Source organism: Sinocyclocheilus anshuiensis, unplaced genomic scaffold, assembly GCF_001515605.1.
Source record: "Sinocyclocheilus anshuiensis isolate Anshui unplaced genomic scaffold, SAMN03320099.WGS_v1.1 scaffold869, whole genome shotgun sequence".
NCBI lineage: Eukaryota > Metazoa > Chordata > Actinopteri > Cypriniformes > Cyprinidae > Sinocyclocheilus > Sinocyclocheilus anshuiensis.
In genome coordinates this window covers 1,296,154-1,302,385 of record NW_015558630.1, presented here as the reverse complement: position 1 = coordinate 1,302,385, position 6,232 = coordinate 1,296,154, and the positions used below count along the sequence as shown (strand labels likewise).

The 6,232-nt window shown below is 35.6% G+C and overlaps 1 pseudogene; it reads right to left on the bottom strand.

The window, feature by feature from the left end:
• Positions 1 to 1,731: 1,731 nt before the first annotated feature.
• The window catches only part of LOC107680805 (DNA oxidative demethylase ALKBH1-like), a 6,723-nt pseudogene continuing 2,222 nt past the window's right edge, over positions 1,732 to 6,232 (bottom strand).

Here is a 6,232-nt window from a genome sequence, read left to right as displayed (position 1 = left end):
AGCCAAATAGTTAATTTTCTGGCCAAAACCACATTTTGTTAAATAAATACAAATTCTACATTTCAAAATGCTGAATACCTTTTTCTACATATAACTCTATCAAAACACAGCAAACCCGATTCAAAATCACGTCATTCGGTCAAAACATTAGCACTACTTTTCTATCCAACAGAAACATATAGTCAACGATTGCACAATGACTGTCAAAATACTAACAGTTGATGGCTTTTCAAAAACTGCATTACTTGTCATGTGTCAGTTCTACCTGCATATAGACAATATAAGAATCCAATCCATTGTTTTTTGTAATTTAGTTACCTTCAACTGAAACCCATTTTACATTTTTAAGTGTTGAATGTGTTCATTCTTGGCAACATAGTACTGTCTAAAACTGAATGAGTCATTACTTTATAGAATGTACAATAGAAAAAAAAAGGGTCCACTATGCAGAAATTCAATTGGAACCTTGATTGAAATTGCTCTCCAGTGGGTGGGGGTTGGATGTGGATGGTGCCCCCATAGTAGCTGATGCCAGTGATCAACAAAACTTCCCACATACATGGTCTTTGGTTACTATGCAAGCTTGTTTCCATCACAGAATAAAAAAGTAAAAACAATAATTGTGACCTTTTTATCTCACAATTTGGACTTTTTTACATTTTGCAATTCAGACTTTATCAGAATTGTGAGATTAATTGACAATTGCAAGAAAAAAGAATTGTGAGAGAAAAAAAAGTCACAATTACCCTTTACCCTTTATATTCCATGGCAGAAATAAGCTTTCATAGCTTCCACATGTGTAAGGGGAAAAAAACAAACAAACAAACATAAAAATGCACAGTCCAGCAAATATTCTTACTCCTCTCCCTATACCTCTTCTCCCTTTTTCTGATCCAACTACTCCTCTCCCAGGCATTATTTTTTCTCTATGATTCTTTGTGTTGATCTGCATCCACAAAACCAATTCAGAGGTCTTTTTTTTACTCTATGTTGATGTAAAGAAAGCGCATCAACACCTGACTATTCCTTCAACTGTGAATGGAATCAGCTATTTCTAAATATTTCAGTGATCTGTTACTTAAAAGTGCTTATCAGTTGTTACAATATTTTATATATAGAGAGATTTTTTCAATACCTTTGAGGTGCTGTTGTTGCAGAAGTAGAAGCTTTATACTATATTTAAGGTTTGGAACATTAGGTCTTCATTTCTGACATGCTGTGTTTTAAGCATTTGTAAATAAGACTAAAAAGATCCATGATTTTGGTTTTGGGTAAGTTTGTATGAAAAGAAAATTTAAACATTTTAGAAACATGGTAATTGACTGCATATTGTGTGAAAACAACATGAATTGTGTTCATGGTATGGTCACAACAGACGGATGTTGTACTAATTGTATTTAGAGGTTTGAAAATGTGACTACAGATTGGACAAAAGGATGTTAGCAATTGTAAAAAACTGTAACTAATTGCTTCTTTGCATGCATATTACTAGCATAATGGCTATTTATCAGTACTTATAAAGCACATATTCTACATCCTTAATCCTACCCAATACCTAAACGTAACAACTACTTTACTAAGCAGTAATTAGGAGTTTGAGGCAAAAGTCGTAGTTAATAGTTAATTAATAGCAAGAATTGGACCTTTAAATAAAGTGACCAAATTTAAAAATATAAAAAAAAATTAATTTCTTTCAAATTACTGACCCCAAACTTTTGATATATTGTCGATTTGTATTTATTTTATTTATTTTGTGAGTCAAACTTTGTGACTTTTATTACACTACAACATTGATGATATTCTTGGAAGTATCATATAAAGAATTTCAGCACCCTGAAATATTTTGAAGTACCATCTGATTACATGAATGTACTATGGTACCACCACAATACTTTTTTGTATGGTTCCAAATACTATGGTAAATTAATATGGTACATATCCAGTATTATGATAGCCTTTAAATCACAATACCATGGTCTAATAATTTTGCAAGCAGGATAATAATACCACAGTATTCTTACAATACAATAGTATTCATTCTTTGAGGTACCTTGGCGTACCATACCACAGTACATAAAAATTGTAATCTTTCAGTACCATGATACCCTATATATCAAAGTACCATGGTATTACCATGTCCTGTCAACACATAACCCACCATATAGCCTCTAGATGTGGCAAATCAGGTGACATCTAAACTCATGACAGTCCCATGACAACAACAGACAGACCACTGAACGCTACCGAGCATTTATGTTTTTACAGCATGTGAAAGACCAGAAACATTAATCTTACAAATCTCACATGCAGACCTGAACTTTTGATAGGGTTTCATGAGAGGCAGACACAGTGACAGAAGTGTTTTATCACCATGGTAACGCAGGCCCCCAGTGTTTTCAGTCACATTGGCAGAGTCAACCTGGGTCCCTCGGGGAACTTGTCATAGGCAATCTCACACTGGCTTTGACATGTCGTGACACCGCTTGACCAGATTAAAAAGATTATACGCCGTCTCCCTGGTTTTCTCTGAAGGTCAGCTCTGTTTAGTGTTACAGCCCTGGGTGAGCAAACATGGCAACCAGCCTTAAATCAACAGACCTGCGCCTGGCAAATTGTCACAACTCACAACAGACCGGACTGAATGTCACCGCTGTTCTACAGACTGAGAAGTATTGTGTGTGAAGTTGGTCATGACAGGATCAAATGAAGAACTACGCTTTAAGCTGAGTTGGCTTTACGTGACACATAAGTGGTTGCGTATTTCCAACACCTGCTCTGGAACGAAGAGTCATCATCTGGGAAGTGATCCCAATAATGCATTTACTTGCAGTCATATGTACAATCTTTAATACCAGATGCATTTTACAGAAATAAAACTTGGATGACATTCAAAACAGGCACGCTAGGTGTCACGCTCATAGCCTGATTCGCTTTTCCTCTTCTTATTTTTTTTGAGTTCCTTCCTCTGATTTCTCACAGCTGTCTGTTGACAAATGTGATGCCTGTGAACTTGGAAAGGTCTGCCCAGAAGCAAGTACTTGTCGAACGGTCACATTTACCCGAGACGTCTGCAAGTACCAGAAGCAAACATCCCAATCCTCTTCGGACACGCTTTGGATGATGTCATCGCCCTGCGCCTCCGTCTCTAGTCTCTGGCTCAGGCAGGGTGGCAGCATGTTTCTAGCCGGGGCGGAGATGATGCAGGGTACTGCGTGATAAAGTAGGCGGCTGGGTCCTGACATCACCATTATGTCACCGCTGTTCACGAACATGGCTGTGGGGCGGTCTTCCCTCTTAGTCCCGCCCAAAAGGAATACAGCAGTCTGCCCAAAACTAACATTAAATGTGAGAAGCACAAAAGGGTTTATGAATGCATTTCTTATGCTGTCTTTATGGAAAAGATGCCACATGCATTTTATTTATTTAAGTAATACTAGACATTGATAACCTTCTGTATCTCCAATCACCAATGCTGCATTCAAGTCATGTCAGAACGATCATATTTATTAGATGAACGCTCATGAACATCACCATCATGTCACAATGACCATTATTTTTGGGGAATTGCTATTCAAACACTACAAAGAATAAGTATTGATTAAACTCTGTGGTCAACAGCCACAATTAAAGTTTTTGTTTTTTTTTAGTTAAAAATTATTTTTAAATTATGACCAAAATCGTTCTATTTCTGCCATGATTCTTTTCTTTCTTTTTTATTTAATTGGTGATTTTCTTTGAGTCCTGATTTTCAGATTTGGGAGCATGTCAGTTAAAGAATCAAGGCAAAAAATATGGTATTGGTCATAAATTGATTAATTTGAAATAAAATACATTTAAATAAAGTGTCCATGACTAAAATTAATTTCCCATCATTCTCTGTACAGCACAGAAATAATAAAATACATACACTATTGATTAAACGTTTGGGGTGGGTAAAATCAGTAAAACAGTAATATTGTGAAATAGTATTACAATATAAAAGGAGTCTTTTTTCTATTTTAATATATTTTAAAATGTAATTTATTCCTGTGCTGGAAAAGCTGAATTTTCACAGGTATCTTAAGTGTTACATTATCATTTTAATATGCTGATCTAGTGCTCAAGAAACATTTCTTCTTCTTCTTAATGTTGAAAATGTTTGTGCTGTTTGTGGACACAAAAACATTATATTTTCCAGAATATTTTGATGATTAGAATGTTCAAAAGAACAGCATTTATGGTGTCACTTTTGATCGATTTGAATGTATCCTTTCTGAATAAATGTATTAATTTATAAAAAAAAAAAAAATCTTATTGACCGCAAACATTTGAATTGTAGTGTCATGTGCATTCTTTCATCTTTAGAATGTTGCACTAGCTCTAAAAAAGCTTCCTGTCTTTATTTGAAGCACACAACATTCAATTGCCCAGCACATCCATGTTAATTAATCCAAGCCCACTTGTCACACTCATAAGTAATATGAGTCAGTATATGGAGCTCACATTCGAGTAAAAAATATTCCTCACCTAAAAGATGACAAAGGTCGGGTATGGTCAAGCTCTGATTCGTCAACATGGATTCCAAGCGACGAATCAGATCGGTAGTAGTTGAGAATGCCCGCCTCTGCGTTAAAACCAGGAAAGCCACAGGCTGCTGCCACTTTGTGAGAAAGCGAGTGAAGTTCTTTGGGGAAGGGAGTGTAGTGGTCTGGAGAGTAAGTCTGCAGAACAAAAGTATGTCAAAATAGTATGCCTCATTATGGTACAATGGCGTAAATGCCTCTTATTATAAGTAATCATTTAGCAGTCACTTTTGTTCAAAGCGACTTACAGCACAGGTTAGCTCAAGGGCACAATGGCCAACCTAGATAATTAACCATCACACCACGCCACCCTGATGTATGGAAGCTTATTTCCACAACAGAATAAAAACATTTTTTAAAGGTAACTTGCAATAAGTTAATATATCACAAGTCAGACTTTTTTTGACAATAAACCAAGACATAAACGTGTAAGTGTGAGAAAAAAATCTTTTTTATTTTTTATTAAATGGCATAAATAAGCTTCCACCCTGATGCTCTTTGATCATGAGATGTAAAAAAAAAAAAGAAGGGTGTTTTGTCTTTGTGGCAAAGTGCAAATATGACTTTAACATCATGATTGACATGATAAAAGAGCTTTTGCAGCATTCTTTCTCCTCTGTGGCTTTTGCAGTGGGTCATTGTCAGCGGTTATTCATAAAAGTGTAATCAATGGACAATCATATGAACACAGCGTTGCCAAAGAGTTGAATTAGAAGCTTACGCGTCTGATCCGAGCGGGGTGAACGCCTCAGCCTTCAGTTCTACTTAAAGGGAGGAGGAAAGAGTCTCTGTTTAAAATTCACTGATTGCTGTCAGATGAACGGCGGTGTCAAACTAACGTCAGAGCTAATGAATCCGGTGTGCACCTCCTGACTGATTTAATAGGACAGAAGACTAAACACTTTTATGTAATTAGCATATAAACGAGACAGGCAGACATCAGGCCTGTACAATTAGAGATGAAATGTCCTGAAAGGAGCAAATAATGCTAAGAAGATCCTGGACAATGTTTTCTCCCTCTCTTTTTCTCTCCAGGAAAAAACAATAGGCTCCACAGCAAAATAATAATAAAAAAATTAATTAAATAAATAAATAAAAGTACATACTGATATTGTTTAGACTAATTATAAAACATACATATTGTACACGACCCTTCAAAGATTTGGATTTAGATTTGTAATGTTTTAATGCTCACCAAGGCTGTATTTATTTGATAAAAAAATACAGTAAAAACAGTAATATTGTGAAATATTATTACAATTTGAAATAACTGTTTTCTATTTTTATATATTTAAATAGCAATTTATTCCTGTGATGGCAAAGCTGAATTCTCAGCAGTCATTACTCCAGTCACATGGTCCATCAGAAATTATTCTAATATGTGACCCTGGACCACAAAAGCAGTCACAAGCATAAATTTTGACAATGTTTTTTTGGCTACTGCTACAAATATACCCCAGCGACTTAAGACTGGTTTTGTGGTCCAGGGTCACATATGCTGATTTCGTGCTCAAGAAACCTTTCTTAAGTTTCTCAGTGTTGAAAATGGTTGTGCTGCTTAAGATTTTTTAGTGGAAACTGTGAACATTTTACAGGATTCTTTAAAGGGGTCATATGATGCGATTTCAAGTTTTCCTTTCTCTTTGGAGTGTTACAAGCTCTTGGTGCAT